Source organism: Enhydra lutris, unplaced genomic scaffold (assembly GCF_002288905.1).
Source record: "Enhydra lutris kenyoni isolate GAN:26980312 unplaced genomic scaffold, ASM228890v2 scaffoldscaffold9, whole genome shotgun sequence".
NCBI lineage: Eukaryota > Metazoa > Chordata > Mammalia > Carnivora > Mustelidae > Enhydra > Enhydra lutris.
In genome coordinates, this window is record NW_019154093.1 from 40511224 (window position 1) to 40534429 (window position 23206).

Genomic DNA, 23206 nt, shown 5'->3' on the forward strand with positions numbered 1-23206 from the left:
ACTTGGGCAGTGGTTGTTCCTCATCTGAATGTAATGAATTTCAACTAGTTGTGCTCTGGTCTTCTTGTGAAATGAGACCTGACATCAACTCCACCAGCACTGATGCCCTGCAGAATTCTCTGGATGGGAGATGGGGTGTGGGCCAGGGTTTGGCTGGTCTTTTTGGAGAGGGGTCTGCCACAGTAGGACTGAGGCAAAGTTGGCTAAGAACGGTGGTCTTGCCAGAGTGCAGGGTGGGGTTTGGCATAAGCCAATTAGATAGCTGGAGTTGGTGCTGGGCTTCTTCCATAGGTGGCTCTGTGTTTATACTGAAGGGGAAACAGAGGGAGATGGTGCCAGTCAGCTCCTTTGTTCCTGGAGAGCTCTCTCTCTCTCTCTGAATACTGCCTCTCAGGGATAAGCTCAAAGAAGAGTAAATCATTTCCACCCTGTGTGCCCCAGGCATTATTCAGATTTCTGTGTCCAAACTGGCTGTCACCCCCTCACCCCCCAGGTTGCTTGCCTGTCTTCTTCAAAAGTAGTGCAGTGCCCTCTAGGCTCTATCCCAGCCAAGCCAACTGAACTTTGAAACTCTAGGCTTTAAGCCCCACTAGTTGAAAGAACTCATGAAAGTCAACCACTTTTCTTTTCCAAGCCAATGGCTTTGGGAAAACATTCTCCTGTGCATTCTACTGTGTGCTCCTCTCTTTTACCCTTTTCCCTGACCACATCTCCCTCTTTTCCATAGCACCATGATCCATTTCTCCCCTAAACTATGTCTCCACACTTCTTATTTTCTTCAGTATGAACTGTTCTCTGCCCCTCTTCTTTTTGTTTATCTGGTTGTGTCATGTACATTACTAGACTGAATCTCAATTTTTCTTTGCTCTGTTTACACAGAAAAATTCAAACCTTTGATCACAGTTACTACATTTACTCCATTACTACCCATCCACTTTCTTTTTTTTTTTTTTTTTTTTAAAGATTTTTTTTATTTATTTGACAGAGAGAAATCACAAGTAAGCAGAGAGGCAGGCAGAGAGAGAGGAGGAAGCAGGCTCCCTGCTGAGCAGAAAGCCCGATGTGGGGCTCGAACCCAGGACCTGGGATCATGACCTGAGCCGAAGGCAGCGGCTTAACCCACTGAGCCACCCAGGCGCCCCTACCCATCCACTTTCTTGAAACTCTGAAATTTCATTTGTTTGGATCAAAAATTATTTCATACTTATCCACTTCAGTGCATATTTTGAGTTCTAGGATCTGAGTGGGCACTTCTGCTGCATTTAGCAATGCTGATCATGCCCTCTGTTTGGAAAAAACTGTTTTTTTTTTCTTTCTTTTTGCAGTAATAACACACTTTGATAGTTTTCATGCCATTATGACCTTTGCCTCCTTTTGGGCTCTACTTCATCTCACCCACTAACATTTGCAAATCCTCTAAATTTTCTCCCCTAATTCTGACATGCACACTATCCTTGAATAATCTCCTCTAGTGAAATTAAAATAATTACACATACATGCTGATGATGCAAAACTTCCTATGTCTTATCACTTGTTGGATACTTTACCTTAAACGTTCCACCTATATCTGAAATTCAAGATCCTGCCCTAAATTTTAGTCTTAGGTTGTATCTCTGTTGATAGAAACAGTACCCATCCCCTCACCCAAGTGAAAAACTTGACAGATAAATTTGACTCATCCTTTCCTCACCCTCTAGATATACTAAATCACTAAATTCTACAGTTTGCTTCTAAACATTTTGCTAATCCATTCTGCCCAGCATAATGTTCTGAATGTTGTCTGAGAAAAAGAATAAGCCTTGATTTTTGGCATTTGCCAAGTATCTTTGTATAGATAATATCTACCATGGCAAATTTCAAGCCATCAGAGTGATATCACTGAACACATAGTTGGGAAAAGATGCACACTCATTTGACTCTCATGAGTCAGAATCAGCACACTATTGATTCTCCCTAATTTTCTACAACAATTTACCATTTACTAAGTCCTTATATTTACCAAGTCCTAAATATTTATCTAATGTGCTATTTTAGTGTACTACTTCAACAGCTTCTTAATAGGCGTCCTTGCCTCAATTATTGTCCTCTGATAATTTATTTTCTACCCTGCTTTTGCAGGTATTATTCTAATATGTAGGTTTGATCCATTTTCTTGTCTAAATTACACCAATGGCTTCCCACCAATGCATTCACATACTCCAGAAAAAATAGAAATGATTACAAGGTCTTTCATGGGTTGCCGAGTGTTCTCTCTTAAGCTCCACCTTTACTATAACCTATTTTAAACGTTTTCCTTCTTTGCTCTCAGCTTTTAGGTAGACTAATATTCCTTTTCATGCTTGCCTAATAGCTATTTTCCTTGCTTTATTATTGCTTGGCGTAATTCATGACAGATCACTGCCTAAATATTTTAATTACTACACCATATTCTCTATTCTCAAAAACAAAGCAAAAAACAGCAACAATAACAATAGAACAATGTTCCTGCTATGTTCTTGCTTTTTTGATCAAGGAAGAACAAACAACCAACTATAGCAGGAAACCAATTAATGTTGAATGGACAAAGCACTGCTTATAGAGGAAGTGGTATCTTTGCTTTTCTATAAATTTTTCCATATTTGGAAGAATTATACATCACACAGATCTTCTAAATTGTATTATGCATATCAACATGCATTTAAAAATCATGAGGCATGGCAACAGAAAGAAAAGGTCAAAAGAAAAAATAGAGACAGATTCTTGGAGTTATAAAAATGTACTTAAAAATAGTCATGATTAACATATTTAAGAAAATTGGTATTACCATGTAATTTTCACAGAGATTTGTAATAAATGAAAATATCAAACAGAATTACAGGTTTGAACAACTCAATAATTGCCCAAATTCAGGAGTTAGTAGATAAGTTTAACAGCTTATTGGGTAACAAAACAGATATATGGTGAACTGAAAATAGGTGCTTACATTGTATCCTGAATGAAGTATAGAGTCCAGAACAGACGGAAGAACAGAGAAAACCATATATGACAAATGCTGAATATAGTTAAAGGTTTTAAATATATGAAATTGTAGCCCTAGAAAGAGAGACCAAATGGGGAAGACTGAAATTTGAAGAAATATTGACATAACTTTTCAAAACATTTGAAAAACTCCAGCACAAATTCAAAAATCCTTGTGCATCTGAATCAGAATAATTTCAAGGAAAAACATATAGACATTTTATAAACAAATTATTGAAAGCCAAAGAAAAAGGGAAAACAAAATCAGCTGGGGGGGGGGGTAACCCCACACATTTTGACCAAGAGAGCAATGGTAATTCTGAATGTTGGTGTTTCAATAAACTTAATAGTCTGGAAGACATATTACAGCATCTCTAATTCAGTGGGGAAAAACAAAACAAAACAAAACAAAATAAAACAAACAAAAAACAAACCCAAGGACCAACCTCGAATTATATACCAAGCAAAAATATCCTTTCAAAATGTATGTAAACATGAAAGGGGACATTCAGATTAGAGAGAAAGCGAATGAATTTTTGTCCATTGTGCCTGCTCTAATGGAAATATTAATAAGAAATCTTCAGGAGGAATTTAACCTATCCAGAGAGAAACATAGAAATGCCAGAAAAAATAAGGAACCATAGAAATTATGAAGATGTCAGGAAATTTTAAATGAATATTATTAGATCATAAAGCTTAAGATATTTATAAAATTCAAATACATGAAAATAACATAAGTTAGGTTGAATCAAAAGGAGTTAATTGGTTCTAGAGTTCTAACCTTAGTCTGAGAAGTGACATAAGCACTAATATATATTAAGATATAAAAAGTATAGAAGCATGATTTTATTCCTATGATATCCATTAAAAGTTATCTTAAAAATAAGGAATTTTAGGTAATAAAATGGAAAAATAGAATAATAAAATTTATCTGAGTAGTTCAAAAGAAGAGAGAAAAGTCACATAAAATAGGATAAGCAAACAAAAAAAGTTTTCTGTTAGATATAAAATAACTTTGCCAGTATTTGTATAACATGTACTTGAATTCTAAAAAAAAGAACTATTGTCAAAAGTTAAGTAAAGCAATATCTTTCTTACAAAAAACAAATTTTATTAAATAAGTGCATAGAGAATTTCCAATATAAAGTATGAGAGATACATTCTGCAAAGAGTCACCCTAATTCTCTTCCCCTCCTCCCAAACACAAAATCAGGTATGTCTATACTACCATTAGGCATAATAGATTTTAAGTAAGAAATGGGTTGAGAGATATAGGAGACCTTACTTTATGGTAAAATGGAATAAGTGGTAAATTTCTATACACGTAACATATAGCTTCAGATATGCAAAGCAAACAACTGACATAGAAAGCAGAGACAGGCTTACACATGCCATAGTGGGAAATTTACACACCTGTCTCAATAGCTGATAGAAAAGCAGGAAATAAGTCATCAAATGTATAAAAGAACTGAGCAAAAAAAAAAAATAATAAAATTGAGCTAATTGATGTCTCTGGAACATAGCATCCAATGCTGACAGAATATACATTCCTTCAAGTATATAGGAAACACTAATAGAAGCTAATCATCTGCTGTCCTATAGCAAGTCTAATCTTGTTTACAAATAGGTACTTTAGACAAAATCCAACCACAGTCAATAGCAACTCTGAGCAAAATCTATAAAAAGATTAACTGTCCCTCTGCTGAAATCATATCTTTCATCATAAAAGACAAGTCAATATACACCTCTAGTGGAACTAGTGGAAATGCCCTCTCTAGACTATGATCTCTGGATTCTAGACAACAAGAGAGAAAGGAAAAATTCTTACTAGCTGACAACAGGATGAGGAGAAATTTTCATGTGTCTCAATTTCTCAGTTTCTACTGAGTCTTATCTCCATTTCATTTCGTTCTTTGAGTTTGGCTTGGTTAAAAGTTTTGGAACTGAGGAATTCTGGCTGAAGCATTTTGTTTTAACCTCCTCAAATGCATTATTATTCAAGGAGGTAACGGGGTAAAGGTCAGTGATATTTCTGGTATTTATATTATATTACAGGAGAAAGGAAATTTCTGTGTATTAAGGAAAGAGAATTAGAAATTTCCATTAGGCTGTTTAGTTAGAAGATCTTGATAAGGAGTTGAATCAATTATAAATGCTCTGAGGATATTCTAGTTAGGATCCATTATTTGAAGACAATATTTTGATTATCAGTGACTTATAGTCATAAGACACAGTCTGTATTACTCAATCATAGAATTTTCTTGGGAAGAGGGTAGAAAAGGTAGATATGCAAACATAAAATTGTTCTCCAATATAATAAATGACATAATAGAAATATCTTTTTTTTAATTGCAGTCACTGTGTCTTATTATTATTATTTTTTTTACTCTAATACTTACCCCATATCTAGTGTGTGGGGCCTAAACAAATATTTGTTAATTTATTGAACTGACCAAACCCACATGAAAACAGAACAGTGAGGAACTACATTGTATGGAGACTTTGTTTACATTTTTATCCTAGAGATTTTTCATCTGTAAATATAGATCTAATGCTAAATATTGGCATAACAAAATGAAGTTGTTCAAAAACCCACTTGATCATGTTAACTCTCCATAATAGTGACTAGCTTTAAAATAAGTTAAAGGATGTCAGGAGGTATGTAGTCTGGGCATTGTAAAAACAGGCACTAATTGACACTATACCTTCAAACATGCCCTTCTATTTTCTGGGCTCCAATTCCTCCAACTATACAGTGAGGTCATTTTGTTTTAAGGTCATTCAAAATTAGATTAGCAATTAGATTGACAAATCATTATCAGAAAATATACCTTTCTGTGTATTTATAACATATGTTCATAACAGAAATACAGGAAGTACTTAATACCTTCTGAATTAAAATTATGAGTTGTTGCAAACACACACATATACACCAAGTATACCATGCAATTATTTTGATATGTGAAAGTCAACCAAGGGAAATTGATAGCTTTTTTTTTTTCCTCCCACACTCAGGATAACCAACATTAGCTTTTCTATTACTGGAGATAAAATAAAATGACTATTGTAGTAACCCCATCTCTCACAGATTTTAAAGGATTTAATATGTATATTTCTGACTACTATGTGTTTAAAATTTTTAAAGGTTCCCAGGGCATAATAACTAAATGATCTCATTCTTTTACAAATTAAGACCAACCATACAGATTTTATCTTATTATTCTTGCCTATGAAGTTAATCCTCACTGAGCTCTCATAAAGACTTCTTTAAGCCTCCCAGGTGAGGGAGAAACAGCCCTAATGAGCATGAATCAGTGGCATTTGATCCCCACCATAGTAAAATGCCGACACAGATATAATCTTTTGCTCTTCCAAAGGCTTTTAACTTTGAGGATAAAGAACAAAAATCTCCAACATCAGCAAGCCTTTAAACTAGTTCCTTCTTCTATCCAACAGCTTACCCTCTATTATTTTGCAAAAATAAAACTAGAAGTGTTTTATGGGTTTCATTTGGAGAGAATGTGGAAATTGTTGTAGAAAAGGGACCTATATTCTTTCTATTAGAGTTTCTTGTTTCTTCCATTTGATCAGGGAAACTTTCGTTCCAGAGCATATTGAGCCAAATTGGCAAATAGAAAGAAATGAGTTTATACCATGTGTCAGTGAGTTACCACATAAGTGTGGATTTATATATGAAATATTTTAGATGAATTAAGTGTTCCTTTGGGAAATATCTGGAAAGGACATAGCACAGATAAGGCAAATAGCAACGGTGACCATAAATTAAGCACATTCTCATTATGTCTTCACACCCCCTGACTAGAAACAATAACCTCTCCCCCAATAAGTACACAGTCTCAGAAAAAAAGATTAGTGTACCCAAAGGGCAAAGCAAACAGATATATCTTGTGATAAGTTCGAACAATCGTAAAGCTGTACCTCTGGCAGATGATGGGTGGGAGTGAATTAAAGAGGTCTAGGTGAATTATAGAGGTGGAATCTTCCATCAAGGAGGCTCAGCTGTCTGCCTCAAGGTGCATGACCCTGGCAACAGACGACGGGAGCAGCCAGGCAAGTGACGGCTGTTGGACAGGAAAAAAGGATATAGGTGAGATTCTCATAATTGGGCCTGGCCATGGTAGGGAGTATATTCCACCATCATATATTTTAAACTTGAGTTAAATTCTAAATCTCAAGTTATTATTAAATTGAGCCTGTAATTATATATTTAATATCTCACACACACACACACACACACACACACACACACACACACACAGAATCCATACAGACTAAATGGGAGTCAGTATCAATATTGGACCTTTAAGTTTTGAGTTTTTTTTTTTTTCTTCATCTTAAAAAAGAAGATGCTAGCTAAAAGAAATCACAGCTAACTATGATTATGAAGGTATCTCAGCATACTTGAAGATTTCTCTTTGACACATTTTCAGCTTCTAATGTTTTTTTTGGTTTGTTTTTGGCTGCTCTCATTAAATTTTATACAACAGAAAACCTGAACAAAAGTCTGTGCAATGTAAGGGAACAATGATTTGATTTGCGAGGAAAATGAGATTTATGGGGAAAATTGCTTGTATCTGACAGTCACTGACATCAGTCCTTAGTTCATGAAAAGTGACTGGGGCCTGATAGATTCTTCTCCTGTTCCTCATAAAGCTACTGTTTTCTTGTGTCAGCAATGAGCGGAAAGTGAATAATGAACACGCTGATGTGGGGGAAAGAGTCTTATTTTGTAACAAGAGAAAATTTTTACAAATTCAATATTGAATCGTTGAAAAATGCAGATTAGACACCTGAAAATGTTTCACAGAATAACATCTTTTCTTTGTTTTTTTTTTAAAGAAAATCTATTTAAAGACAGATCTTAAATACACACATTTAAAAATAAAATTAGCTATCAAAGTATTCCAGACAAACCAATAGAAAAAATTTGACTTCTTAAGAAAATAGGTCATAGATATTTGACCTTACTAGTGAAAGCAAATATGCAACACTTAGCAGTTCACTTAATGCCTCCTTGTTGCTAGTCTTTCTTTTTAAGTAGAAGCAGAAATTGTCTCTTTGATCAAACTGAATTATTAGTATCAATCTTTGTTAATGAATTATGCTTCTAGTATGAACTGGCATCTTGACCATATTAGGGAAAGCTCTAAATAGTATCAATGATTTAATACGTTTCTTAAATATAAATTATTTTTCCATATTGCCTCTATTATTGCTTAGAAATATATCAGATACATTTTATACTGGATTTGTTGGTGACAAAAAATACCTTGTTCATATTCGTTAGTAAAGGGAGTTTATTATAAAGAAGTAAGTTCAATGATAAAATTTCATGAAATTCAAAGAACATGGGTATTATCTTAGAAAGGTTGTTAGAATCCAGATCCTCTGGAGATAGAAAGAGTCTTTGATTTAAAGTAATATAAAGACTTAGCAGCAGTGTCTGGCTAGCAAAACTGCCCTATTAAATGACAATAGATGGGAATCATCAGTATGGCTATATGTGATCTACAGTTATCAAAACTAGTGTTCTTTCCAAGGGCTGATACAGAATGCAGCCTGGCCTTGACCATTCCATAGTACACATTTTAAGAGAGAGTGTATGAAAAACTGAGGGGCATATAACAAGTGAAGGGTACAACTCAAAATAAAAAAGCTGTATTACTTATGCAAGGTGCAATAAAAATATTAGAACAGAAAAATAAAAATTCAAAATATGTGATAAATATATTTAAGAAGATAAAGGATATTAGCCATTTGAAAACAGAATTAAGATACTATCAGTTAGGTATTAAGTGTAAAAATGACAGTTGAAAAAAGGGAACCCAATAGATAATCATAAATAGTCAAATAGATAAAGTCAAATAATTGAAGAATGATGAGGAGGCATTCCAGCTGAGGACAACGAGAAAGAACAACAAAAAAAATCTTAAAAATAACATAAAATACTTTAAAAATGACAGATGTGTTAGATATAAGCTAAAGTTAAAAATTCTAGATGGTAAGGGTTTCAGAAGAAAATGCAAATAAAGTGGGGAAATATTTGAAGAAAAATGGATATAAATTTCCCAATGGTATAGACAGATCAAATATCTCAGATTGAAAACATTTCTAGGATTCTGAAGAGTAAATTAACACAATATAGCAAACTTTAAAATTATGAAAAATAATAAAATTCAAAGTTTTAATGAACACTTGGACACAAGACTTTTTAATGGAGGCAGGAGGGCTAATAAATAGAAATTTTAATATTTCATTTAAAAGGATGTTGAACTTATAATTTATATCCAGAAAATTGCTTAATTTAATGTAATATTACAATAAAATATTATCTGAAATGAAATTGTCAAGAGACTTGACACCAAGACCCATAATAAAAATACTTTCAGAGGAAGTACTCAGATGATTAGCATAATAAATTCAGAAGATGCTGCAAGAAATATAAAAGTAAGAATGGTGAAGTATCTTGTCAAAGCCTAGGATGAGGAAAAGAAAAAGAAAGTACTTCACTATAAACTAGGACTATTATTGTACACAGTATCAACATAAAACAGGGATGAGAGAACATATGTTCATGAGAGGACTTCTTCAGAGGGAGCATTTTGTGTAAATATATATTAGGATGGATCTTTGGCTAACAAATATCAAGATAAGAAAATGAAATAACCTTTAAACAAGCAGAAGTAATCTCAGTCTATTTAATTTAAACCAATAAAAGAGAAGAAGGAAATAAAAAGAGACAACAGTAGAAGGGAAATAATATAATAGCAGAATTAAGTCCTAACACAATAGTTACTACAGAAGCGGGTGAATTAAAGGCATTGAGAGAGATAAACCTTTGTAAGCAGACTAATGAACATTAAAACCAAGAAACTTCACTTCCAGTGAAATTTCACCTTAGATTTATTAGGTAAAAATTATAAAGCAAGATAATGTCAAGCACCAGCAAGAAGGTGGGCATACAAAAACCCCATCCTCTCTGAGAGGGAGTTTATACTGGGGCATCCACCAAGAAGTTATTCTGGCACTATTTACTAATTAAATAAAACATACCCTATCAATCAGCAATTTCAATCCTGGGTACAAATCCCAGGGAAATTGTATAGGTGTCATATTCTAAAATGTTCACTGCCATGTTAACTATGTTAAAAGTTGAAGACAATCTCAATATTGATAATATACCAAATAGAAATGGTAAAGTATGGTGAACATATTCCATGGATTTTTATACAACAATAAAAAATAGCACAAATAAAAACTAATTTTTTAAGGAGACAGTGAGATACAGAACATGATGTTGTTTATGTAAATTAAAAATGGACACAAACACTGGCATATATTTTCCATGAACATTTAAGTATAAGGAACACAGGGGCACCTGAGTGGCTCAGTGGGTTAAAGCCTCTGCCTTCAGCTCAGGTCATGATCTCGGGGTCCTGGGATCGAGCCCCATATCGGGCTCCCTGCTCAGCGGGGAGCCTGCTTCCCCCCCACCGCCTGCCTCTCTGCCTACTTGTGATTTCTGTCAAATAAATAAATAAAATCTTTAAATATAAGGAACATATTAAAATTGTTACCTGAGGGAGATAATTGATGTGGGTATAGGTATGGAGATAAAAAATAAATAAACCGAGATACGTAGACAGATCAACAGTAAAGATGTGTTATGAACTTCAAGAGTATAACTAAATCAATTTTCTCCTAAATTAAAAATAGTAATAAATATGAACAACAGAGAATTAAGCAGATGAAGATTAAAAATTATCTTTATATGACTGGAAAGTATGTTTTAAGATTTTAAAATGGGCTGCCTAATTTTTCATACCCAAATTAGACAGATTAATTTATTCATAGTCATTGACAGTGCTGAGCCTATGTAGGCCTATTCTGAGGAGAATGTCCTTGTATGGGATGAAAGTGCAGCATAGAATGTGTGTTCTCTATAGGTAAGTATATATCAAAAAGGATAAAAGGACTAGCTGATCCAAGCAGGTTATATACCATCGCTCAAACTTAGTCCTTAGAAATAACACTCATTCCTGTGGGAAATGTAACTGACAGGGTAGAAAGAGGCCAGGTGTGATTTGCCTAACAGATGCTCTTCCACAAGAAGCGGAGAATTTGTCCCTCCTGGACAACTATAAATATCACCATGACTGTCCTTCAGATCTCTTCTCTGAAAAGTGAAGCAGCCACAACTCAAAATAGCTACTGATAGTGGCCGTTAGTATTCTACCACACTACATTATTAAATGGTACTTTTGACTAGCCTTCTTTCTATCCAGATATGAGCAAAAAAGGAAAACAAATTTACTAGAACATTGGAAAAATCTTGTGACACAAAGCAAAGAGAACTTTTTCTTGAAGACAAACGTGGAGGCCATCAATTTGAAAATAATTTACATAACAAACAAGACAATTTAGAGGAGAAATACTTGGGTCCATTAAAATAAATTCTATTGTAAGAAATAGATTTGAATAAGCTAAGATTAAAATGGATAAAAATAGACTTTGAAATAATTAGAAACGATGACAACACAAAATTATTTCTCCATTTTAGGCAGCTAACTGCAAAAGATCATAATAAAGAAATTAAATGAATGATGAAAAATTCTACGAGAATCTAGAAGAGATTAAAAGTGAGAGAGCCTTATGAAAAAATTTGAAAAAAAGTGATATATAACAAAATATTACTATCTTTAAACATATAAAAATGTCAATAAGCCATTAAAATATTAATTCAAAAAAATTTTTAAAAATAAATAGAGGGGTGCCTGGGTGGCTCAGGACACTCAGTTGAGTTCCAACCCTTGGTTTTGGCTTGGGTCATGATCTCATGGTTCTTGGGATTGAGCCCTGCCTCAGACTCCATGCTCAGCAGGGAGTCTGCTTCTGGTTGAAGATTTGCTCCCTCTGCCCCTCCCCCCAATCTTACATGTGCTTGCATGCTCTGTCTCTCTCAAGTAAATAAATAAATTTTTTTAAAAGATTTTATTTATTTAGCTGAGAGAGAGAGAAAGACAGAGAAAGCAACAGAGAGCAGAAGCAGGAAGGAGAGGGAGAAGCAGGCTCCAGGCTGAGCATGGAGCCTGACATGGGGCTTGAACTCAGGACCCTGAGATCATGACCTGGGAGGAAGGCAGATACTTAACTGACTAAGCCACCCAGGTGCCCCTCAAGTAAATAAGTGTCTTAAAAATGTTCTAAAAATTAAAAATAAAAAATAAATAGAAGTGCCAAAATTAAAAATATTGTATATTATTATCAAAGTGCTAAAATTGATACAAAAAATTTACCTTCACCAGTAAACAAAGTAAATGAAATTAATACGAAGTTTAAAATTTGCCCATAAAATAAAAAAGGCTTTAATGATAATAAAGGAAAGTAAAAATTTGGTCCACTTGTGAGTATAATTTTATATCAATATAATTCTTCTGAATTACAACTTGATACAATATTCTTTAAAAATTTCCATACACTGATCAATTTATTTGTAGGGGGTTTATGATAGAGTTAAAAATCAGTGAAAACTTTATGTAGAAGATGTTTGCTGCAACATAATATATAATGTAGGAAATAGCAGCACCTGGGTGGCTCAGTTGGTTAAATATCTGCCTTCTACTACCTTTGATCTCAGTGTGTTGGGGTCTAGCCCCGCATTAGACTTCCTGCTTGGTGAGGAGTCTGCTGCTCCCTCTCCCTCTGCCCCACCACTCCCACTTTTGCTCTCTCAAAGAAATAAATAAAATCTTAGAAAAATAATCTCTAGAAACACCAATATATCTAGTAATAGCTTATCCACATGATAAATTTTTACGCACTCATTAAAAAATTATTTTCAAAGACTATAAAATGGCATGGAATTTTTTCTTGGCTTAATAAAAATAAGGTAAAATGTATATGTTCTTATCTCAATCTCCTGTAATAATTTTATAAGACATTGTAATATTATAATATAAATAGATTCATGTACATTAAAAAAAGCTGGATAGAAAAGTGATTCCTATTAAGTGATGAAATCAAAGGTGATTTACATTTCATTTTTATAGTTTTGCTATTCTCATATTATCTATGTTGAGTTTACATTGTTTCTATTAATGAGAAAAAGTCATTTGAATGTAAAGACAGATTATAGAATATAGATTAGGAGAAGAGATCATTTATTTGAATATCTAGATTTTAAGTTGCCTAAAGAAATTCAGAAAATATATTTAATTGGAGTTTAGAAATGCTAGTGTGATTCATGATATCTAGAGGTATCCGTTTATCAGAATCCACATCAGGGGTAGTTGAAACAGAGTGAGTGTGATAATTTTGAGAGAGTTTATAGGCAAGGATGGAATTGAGTATTATGTGTCCTGGGGAATCCCAACAGATAATGAAAAGTAAATTAGCAAATATCATCATATTTCACTATCAAAATTCATCTGATTTGTTTTTTTTCAATTATTGCATTATACTCTTCATCAACATAAAATAAAATTTGATAAATCTAAATTCCTAAAGAAAGAAAATATGAAGAAAACATATTCTCTGGAAAAGTAATAAAAATACACTAAGAAGTTGTAAAGATTTTGACAAGTAGGCACAGGTTTTCAGGAACATGTAAAAACTTAAACTTCTCATGCTCAGAGTTGCAGATTATATCCATTATTTCTATTCAGATCATTAACCAGAAGAGTTCAAATAAAAGTGTTTAATATTGGCTTACAGAATGAACTAAAAAATAGCATTTTATGAATGTACAGTAGTGGGAGAAGAAGTTAACAACATATATTTACCTCTATTGAAAGTAATGAGGACCAACAAAAAGACCTTTTATTCAGTTCCATTCAACAATAATTGTATTGAGTACAAAAATCATCTATCCATATGGCACTTTTATTTGTGTCAGCGGATTTTAGTCTCAAGCACCCAAACTTTACTACAGACATATGTAAAAATTGTTAATGAAACTAAGTGAAATTCGAGAACTTAGATTTGTACCTAAGTTTATCTTAACATGAGTTTCAAACAGGTAAAATCCAATAATTGTCAAGGCACAGGCACCTAAGCTGTTTATGTTTTGGGGGAAAGAAAAATCACAATGAAGGAAAGTGACATTTATAGAATGTTGAATATGTTACAAACTGAGAGGTTATTTATCATCATTATCACATCAATTCAGAAAAGTCCTTTGTGAATTTGATGATATGTTTTCTGTTTTATAAATATAAAACATGGATAGATTTGAGGGATTCCCTAACAACCATGGCAACAGAGATAAGTGCTGGATCTTATTTAAAAATTTAACAATATTCTAGAAATTAAAAATTTTGTTAAAACTAAAAGCCTATTCTAAAATGTAGTTGGAAATGGGAACTACCTAGAATAGTCAAAATAATTTTGAAATAAAGAAAGTTGGAATACTTAAAATACCTGATTTCAAGACTTAGTCTAAAACTACAACAATCAAGAGGGTAGATGTTGGCATAAGGGTAGACATAGGGATCAATGAAACAGAATATAACGTTCAGAAACAGACCCACAGCCAGTTGATTTTCAACAAGGAGCGAAGTTGCTTAGTAGTCATTAAACTGGGAAATCTTTCAGATTTATTTATTTATTTTCTTGAGAGAGAGAGAGAGTAAGAGAGATAGCATGAGAAGGGAAAGGGTCAGAGGGAGAAGCAGATTCCCTGCTGATTCGGAATCCTGGTGCAGGACTTGATCTCAGGACTCCAGGATCATAACCTGAGCTGAAGGCAGTCACTTAACCAACTGAGCCACCCAGGTGCCCCAAACTGGGAAATCTTTAAAATGAATGTTGCTAGATTACTCTAGCAATTACTTTAGCAGGGATTACTCACTGGAAAAAAACCTCAACTGTTACCTCCCACCATAAATGAAATTTACTTGGAAATGAATAATAGACTTAAATCTAAGAAGTAAAACTATAAAAGTTTTTTTTTTTTTTTTTTAAAGAAAAATTTTTGGTCTTTAGGTTAGGCAAAAATTTCTTGGGACAAAAGATTTCTGCACTTCTAACATCAACAACTGTATATATATATATATATATATATATATATATATACATACAATACACCACACACACACACACACACGTGTGTGTGTGTGTGTGTGTGTGTATGTATTCATCTAAATTGAAAAGCTTTGTTAATCAAATGACATTGTTAAGAAAATGAAAAGGCAAGCTACAGACTGGGAGAAAGCTATTTAAAACAGGTATTTCATAAAAAACACCTAGAATGTTAAAAATGAACTCCTACAACTCTGGGGTGCCTGGGTGACTCAATGGGTTGAACATCTGGCTCTTGGTTTTGGCTCAGGTCATGATCTCATGGGTCCTGAGATCAAGCCCTGCTTGGCTCTGCACTCATCAGGGAGTCTGCTTGATGATTCTCTCCCTCTGCATGCTCTCTCTTGCTCTCAAATAAATAATCTTAAAAAAAAAAAAAAGGAGTTCTTACAACTCAAACATAAGAAGGCAATCAAGCATATTACAAACTGGCAAAAAATTTGAAGAGCTACTCCACCAAAGAATGGCAATTAAGGATACAAAAGGATGCTTGACATCATTTATTATAAGAAAATGCAAATAAAAACATCAATGAGATACAACTATACAAGATTGGAAAGGCTACAATATAAAAAGATTGACAATATATGTGTTGGCAAGAAAGTAGAGCAAAGGCAAATTTGTTATGTTGTTGGTTAAAATAAAAAATTGTACACCCACTTTGGACTATAGTTTGGTCATCCCACAAAAAAGTTAAACATACTGAACCACCCCTAAATCTCGCTTCTAGGTTTATACAAAGAAAACGAAAATGTATGTCCACATAAAGAATTAGACACAAATTTTTATAATACCTTCATTCATAATAGCTAAAACTAGAAGCAAATAATTTCTTATGAATTCCGAATCAATAAACAATATAGAGTATATTCAGATAATTGAATATACCACTAGCACTTAGCAATAAAAAAGAACAAACTAGTTATCCGTGCAAAAATGGATGAATCTCAAAAGCATTTTGATAAGAGAAGTAAGTCAAACATAAAGAAACATATACTTAATATGTTTCCACTTATATAGAATTTTAGAAAGCAAAACAATGGAGACAAATTAAATCTGGATTCCAGGGACCAGGGGTGGTGGAAAGGATTAACTGCAAAGTGGCATTGAATGGACTATTACAAAATGTTCTATATCTCTATTAATAAGGTGGTTACATAAATATGTATGTTGTTAAACCTCATTGACTTATAAACTTAAAATCAACGAATTATATTGCACACCAACTCACCACAGTAATGTTGATTTCATAAAGAAATCAGGTTTGGCTAACTGAAATCCATACTCTTTAAATGCTAATAATCCTAACATAGTTATATTAGTCATGTCTTAAAGGGGGCAAAAATATTTTATCCTTAATTTAGCATCTGGAGGCTTGTCTGTTGACATACTACCTTTGTATTTAATTAAAAAATGGTTTTGTGTGTTTTTGCAAACACGACTGTTTCATAATTCTGATCTACCTGGCGTATCATTCAAATAATTCTAATACTGTGGGTTAGAATTGTATTTTACTGATCAGCCACAGGTAATCTTTGAAGTAAGATGAGTCGTGGGATATCATAGTGAAATTTTTCCAATTTTGATTTGTTCATGTCTTATGTTTAATTATGAACTAAGCTTTATGGAAAATATTATAAATGCTGAACCGTGGTTTACTGCTTTGGTTGATAATCATCATTGCTTTTGGCTACATGACCTAAGAACTGCATCTTTGGGGCAGATGAGTAATATCTGAATAAACTTCAAATAATACATTAGTTTATATTTTTTACTTTTATCAATTCCTATGAAGAAATTAAAGAAGAAAAATACTGAAAATGATGAATTTTTTTAAAAGGTTTTTTTTATTTATTTGAGAGAGAGAGAGAGACAGAGATAGTGACAGAGATAGCAAGAGTCTTAATGAAGAGGAGAGCAAAGGCAGGGAGGAGAAGGAGAAGCAGAGTCCACACTGAGCAAGGAGCCCAACATGGAGATTGATTCCAGGACCCTGGGATCATAACCTCACCCAAAGGCAGACACTTAAATAATAACTGGGCCACCTAGGCACCCTGAAAATGATGAATTTTTAAGAATATTTACAATTTAGGATTCCATTAACAGAGCATCTAAAATTAATTAAACAGAATTCATATTTTAATAAATACATGTACAATATTATATCTGTAGTATTCAGGAAAAAAAGATCATTATGCTGTGTTTTAAATGCATATAGCAGGGGCACCTGGGTGGCTCAGTGGGTTAAGCCGCTGCCTTCGTCTCAGGTCATGATCTCAGAGTCCTGGGATGGAGCCCTGCATCGGGCTTTCTGCTCAGCAGGGAGCCTGCTTCCTCCTCTCTCTCTGCCTGCCTCTTGGCCTGCTTGTGATCTCTCTCTGTCAAATAAATAAATAAAATCTTAAAAAAATAATAAAAATAAATGCATATAGCAACTGACTTTGCTAGAAATAGGAAGTATAAAAAGGAATGAATATTAATTTAGTGACTACCATGTGCCAGTTTCTTTTGGTTCTGGTCTTTCATTTATTTATTCAGCAAGCAAATGTGTTTTGAGAGCTTACTAATTATTAGAGACAATGATAGATGCTGGGGCTTTAGTGATCACCAAAATAGACATTATGGTTCCCAGTAAAAGTAACAGCACATGCTTAACAATTTATGGAAGGACTGCAGCAATAGAGAAAAATGTATGATCTGGAAATAGCAAGGTACAAGTGAGAATGTGTGTGACAAAAGACTGCTAGATATCACTTAATGTTCTACGATCCCTCTTATTTTTAGTAGACACATTGTTGCACAGAATTAAGACCACATTTATCCCTTCTCTTTGTAGTCACTGTAAGTATTTGTCAAAGTTTTGTTAATGGGGTCTGTAAGCCAGCTTCTTGGAAGTGTCTTCACTTTTTTTTTTTTTTTAATGGCCAGAATAATAAACGTGGTTCAATGCCAGCTCTTTTATGGAGCATGGGTGTTAGAAGCTCAACCTAAATTCTGCGCTGTTTCCTCATGTTGGTATGATGTTCTCCACTGTTTTCTCAGCTCTTGTTCCTGATTATATACACAGTATCTTTTTATTGCAAAAGTTCTCTGACCCTCGTTGAGACTAATGGGGTTCAATACATGCTACCTGAAAATATTTCATTTTGGCATATTGAAGAGTGTAAACTGAAGGAAAAAGCTATTTGAGAAAACAACAGAAACAGGGAGGTCTCTCTCTGACTTTCCTGTTCTCCTTTTCTCCTGAAGCATGTCATAAAATCTTCATGTGTGAGTTGCCTTCTCTATACTTGGAGGAAAGGAAGGCTGTGATCTCCCAAGACAAAGGGACACTGAAAAGAATCCAAATAAATAGGCCTTGCTGTTTACAATACTTAGTTTACAATACTTAGCTCATATCCTCCCCTATTGTATATTTCCAGTTTTTCGTTCTTCATCAAACCTAGCACAAAAACATAATTTAAACCATTTTTCAGGGTCTTCATTTCCTTATGAAGATTTTTATGTCATATAAAACTTAAAGAAATCTGTATGCTTTTCTCCTACTAATCTCTCTTTATCAGTTTAATTTTCAGACCTGGCCAAGGGCTCTAAGAGGGCCAGAGAAACATTTTTCCTCCTCCACTGTTTCTCCCTATGCAACCTTCTTGTTTAGGTTCTATCAAAGCAAACTAAAACTTATCTGGACCTACTTGGAACTGAGGAAACATAATCAACACAGATTAAAAAAAAATGCAGACTGTGTCATTACCGCCCATTCTCCTTGGCCTGAATTTATGACTGGAATGATTCAGGCAGACAACAGTCTCTATGTTCATGTGTAACTCTGATTAACAAGGATACATGTCAAATTCTTTCAAGAATACTTCCACATGGATTTTACTCATCTTCTATGATACATGAAATATCCACCTGGAAAGCGAGAAACCAACATCCCTGCTTTGCAGCCTTTTCAAATCCCTGTAAGTTTTCCCTTTTTTCCCCCATCTATTCAGTGGTTCCCTGGAGCCAGCCTGTATTGACTACAAAGAGCAGATTCAGCATATCTCTTCCCAGCAACACATTCTGTGATATGAAGTTGGTAGCCCAAAAACCTGCCACACTGTATTTATACCACATAAATTTGCAAATACTCAAAAAGACATTTATTTACATATTCAGGATCTCCACAATAGTATGATAAAACTTCTATAAATTTCTTTAATTCTGTAAATAGTATATTCTGATTATACAGACTAGTTAGAAAAGGTGATAAGGTTAACAGGAAGCAAATGTGGTCAACTTTTAGATGCCCTGTACTTGGTGTCTGTCAGCTCTTTTCATATAAAAGGAAAAGGACCATTTTATACATTGCTATAAAATATAGACTTAATTATGAATATGATAGCATATTGGTTATCCATTTTTAAAATTTAGAGGTAGAGTTATCAGAATGTTGGAGGTAGAATGGAGGAGAATAAGAGAAAGATGTGGTCATGTAACAAATTGAGGAGTCAAATATTGGTCTATTGATCCTGGACCACAACAGTAAAACAACAAATCATGAAATAAAAACCTATGCTTATTATTAAAAGTTGCAAAACTAGGGGCTCCTGGGTGGCTTAGTCAATTAAACGTCTGACCTAGGTCATGATTTTGGCTCAGGTCATGATCTCAGGGTCTTGAGATCAAGTCTTGTTTCAGGCTCTGTGCTCAGCAGGGAGTCTGCTTGAGATCCATTCTCTCCATCTCCATCTTCCCCTTTCCCTGCTCACATGTTTTCTCTATCTCTCAAATAAATAATCTTTAAAAAAAATTACAATGATATTATAAACATAATTTTAAAATATAAATGTAAATTAAGTGAGGAGAAGTTGGGTTAGGTCAAGTTGAATTTTGATCTGTTATAATTGCTTCTTGGCCTTTTGGCTAAAGTGAAGTGTAAATTTTGATCTGTTATTGTAGAAGGACAGTTGTTAATGTCTTAAAAGAAAGCCCAAGAAACAATGACATGAGCATATTATATGCAGTTGTAAGATCTCCTAAAAAGTGCTAACAGTGTAAATAGTTCAATGTAATTTACTTTGGGAAGTAAGATTGGATATTGGTCATTATGGGGCAGAACTATATCATAGCATCTTTTTATCCTTAGGTATTTTAATGATTTTCATAAATTGCTTTGGGAAAAAGTTGTTTTTATTTAAAGAGAGATATTTATTCCTCCTGTGTTGTTATCAACATATTGAGAAAGATGTGTAATTACATCAGAAATCAAAACACTGGAAGAGATACAATGAGCAAAGAATAACATGAAGGGAATACTAACCTGAATAACCACATAAAGAAAGTGATGTTTAAGTTCAATCTCAAGAATAAATATAACTTAGTTAAGTAAAATAGAACAATAGAGAAGGAAAATATTAAAGTCATTTTGAAGATTATCAGAAACAGATATGACTTGATTGGAATAGACAAGTCATGGAGGCTGAGGAGTCAAAGTTTAACCACTCTGTGGAATAAGAGAGGGAGAACTATGGATGAACAAAATAATTGGCAAACAAGGGGAGAAACATTACTTTATAGGTAACTCTGAGATTTTCTCTAGTGGTGCTAAACTGGCACAAATTTAAGGCAAGACTCCTGAAAATACTGTCAACAGAGTGTTGGCTATGATGAACTATGGTGAACTGCAGAGGGAAGGGAGTAAATGTTTGTGGAAAGAAGTGAAAATGTATAGGAGGAAAGGGCCTGTAAATCTCTGGAAAATCAAGAAAACATACTGATGAATAGGAAGGAGAGATTAAAGAATAAGAGTTTCAGGTTATATGTTAAAGGAAAAAAACAATTTCAAGTATTGATTAGAACCAAGAAATAGATGAATTTATAGAAAAAATGATGATCTCAGAAGAAGAAGAGGCCAAGCTTTTGAAATGTCAAGACATTGAATGGGTACTGAAGATAGCTAGGAATGGTGAGATTAGGGATGGAGAAAAAAGAACAAATTGAGAGAATGGAATCAAAAGTAGTCCTAAGGACAATAGATATGAGCCGTGAGAAGAGATGGAGAATGATAAAGGCAGATGACAGGAACACAGGTTTTTTTGTTTTGTTTTGTTTTAATATTTTAATTTATTTATTTATTTGATAGAGATCACAAGTGGACAGAGAAGCAGGCAGAGAGAGAGGAGGAAGCAGATTCCCTGCTGAGCAGAAACCCCAATGCAGGGCTCGATTCCAGTCCCCTGGGATCATGACCTGAGCTGAAGGCAGAGGCTTTAACACACTGAGCCACCCAGGTGCCCCAGGAACACAGGTTTTATGGAGAGGTAAAGATCAATGAATGAAAGCATTACTGGACGTAAGGAAAACAATTAACCTGCCTAGCAACACTTTTCAAATTAATTCATACATTTCTTCATTGACTTTAATTTTTCATTCATTCATTCACTCATTCATTTTTACCTTGATTTTGTCCATTAAGAAACTTTCATTCGTCACTTACTATATACCATTTCTGAGAAAATACTTAAATATTCTCTGCTCTTGAGTTCACCCAATCTAGTTGAGTAGAAAGATGTGTAAAAAGAGAATGACACATCAGCATAAGTGCTATGACAAAAGTCTTTGTAACTGCCCTAGGGAAATGGGGATCTTATGTGAATATCAAAAAGGCTCAATCAGTTGTAAGAAGTCTATGGAGGATATGGAGGAGTCACATTTTAATTGACTATTTACTTCCTTTTTTAAAGATTTTATTTTTTTATTTGACAGAGAGAGCACAACAGGCAGAGTGGCAGGCAGAGGGGAAGGGGAAGCAGGCTCCCGGCTGAGCTGGGAGCCCAATGCCAGGCTTGATCCCAGGGGATCATGACCTGAGCCAAAGGCAGACCTTAAATGACTGAGCCACCCAGGCATGCTGAACATTTACTTCTGAGTAAGATTTCACCAGGTGAAGTAGAAAAGGATATAAGGACACAAGAAGGACATATGGAGTATTCATTTAGAAAGGCTTTCAGTAAATTTAGAAAATAGCAGTGGCCATGGAATAGTCTCCACAGCATCAAATAATATATTATTTTCTTGGTTAAGTAGTCCTTGGTTTCCATAGAATACCATTACTAGCAATTACTGAAGTAAAATAAAGTAGTGCATCTTGCCAGGTGCCTTGAATTTAGCATCTGTATTAATGCTCATGTAGAGCCAAGAGATCTGTAGATTATTTACCTAACAAGATTTTTTTATTTAACTTTCTGTGTATTTAAGTGTCTAATTTATCTTTGAGCCAAGATGGATATTAACATATTCTGATCTAATCATCCTTGTGCTTGATGTTCTTTCTCCTTAATATCTAATTAAATTCATTCCTCCTCTTCCGTTGTTACCATTTCCTGAGGTACATTGGTTTGATAAGATACCTCTATACTGATTGCTGCATTAAGTCATTTCTTTTTGCTGTATATGAGAAGAGTTTAAACATTTTGTGAAACATTTTCATTCATCCATATGAGAAAATGTACTGGGTACTTTGTTACTTGACAGAATTAGTTGTTCTAAGTCTAATGTGCCAGTTAAACTATGAATGCATATTTCCCACTGTCTACTTTTTCAAGTCTAGGATTAGCAATTTCAATTTGAACTGTTACATTCATAGACCTTCAACTGGCAGAAGACAAGCTGTAGAATAGATGACAGAAGTTAGTACATCTTCGAAGGTATATTTTAAAGACATTTAACAACTGAATAAAATATTTTTATGAACAAGGAGAACATATTTCTTGTAGCTATTTTTTCTGAATTAAGATCAGTTTTCTCTTTATGAATTTCTAAAATAAAATAATAAGAAGAGTAAAGAAATTTTCTCTCTTTTGTCCTTATACTCTCAGTTGTGATATAACCTAGACAAAACCATTCTACTTTTAGGGTATAAATTAACATCAGTCATTCAATTATGTATTTAACAAATATGTCTTGGTGCTGGAGCTTTGGTGCTCAGTTAATCAAGACTGATTGGATAATATACATTCATTACATTTTAATATTTTTAGTTTTTTTTTTCTTGCATTTAGAGAACTTTGTGTTTCCTAAGTCTTAATGTATGAGAAAAACAATTATATCTTTTCATTTTTAATCT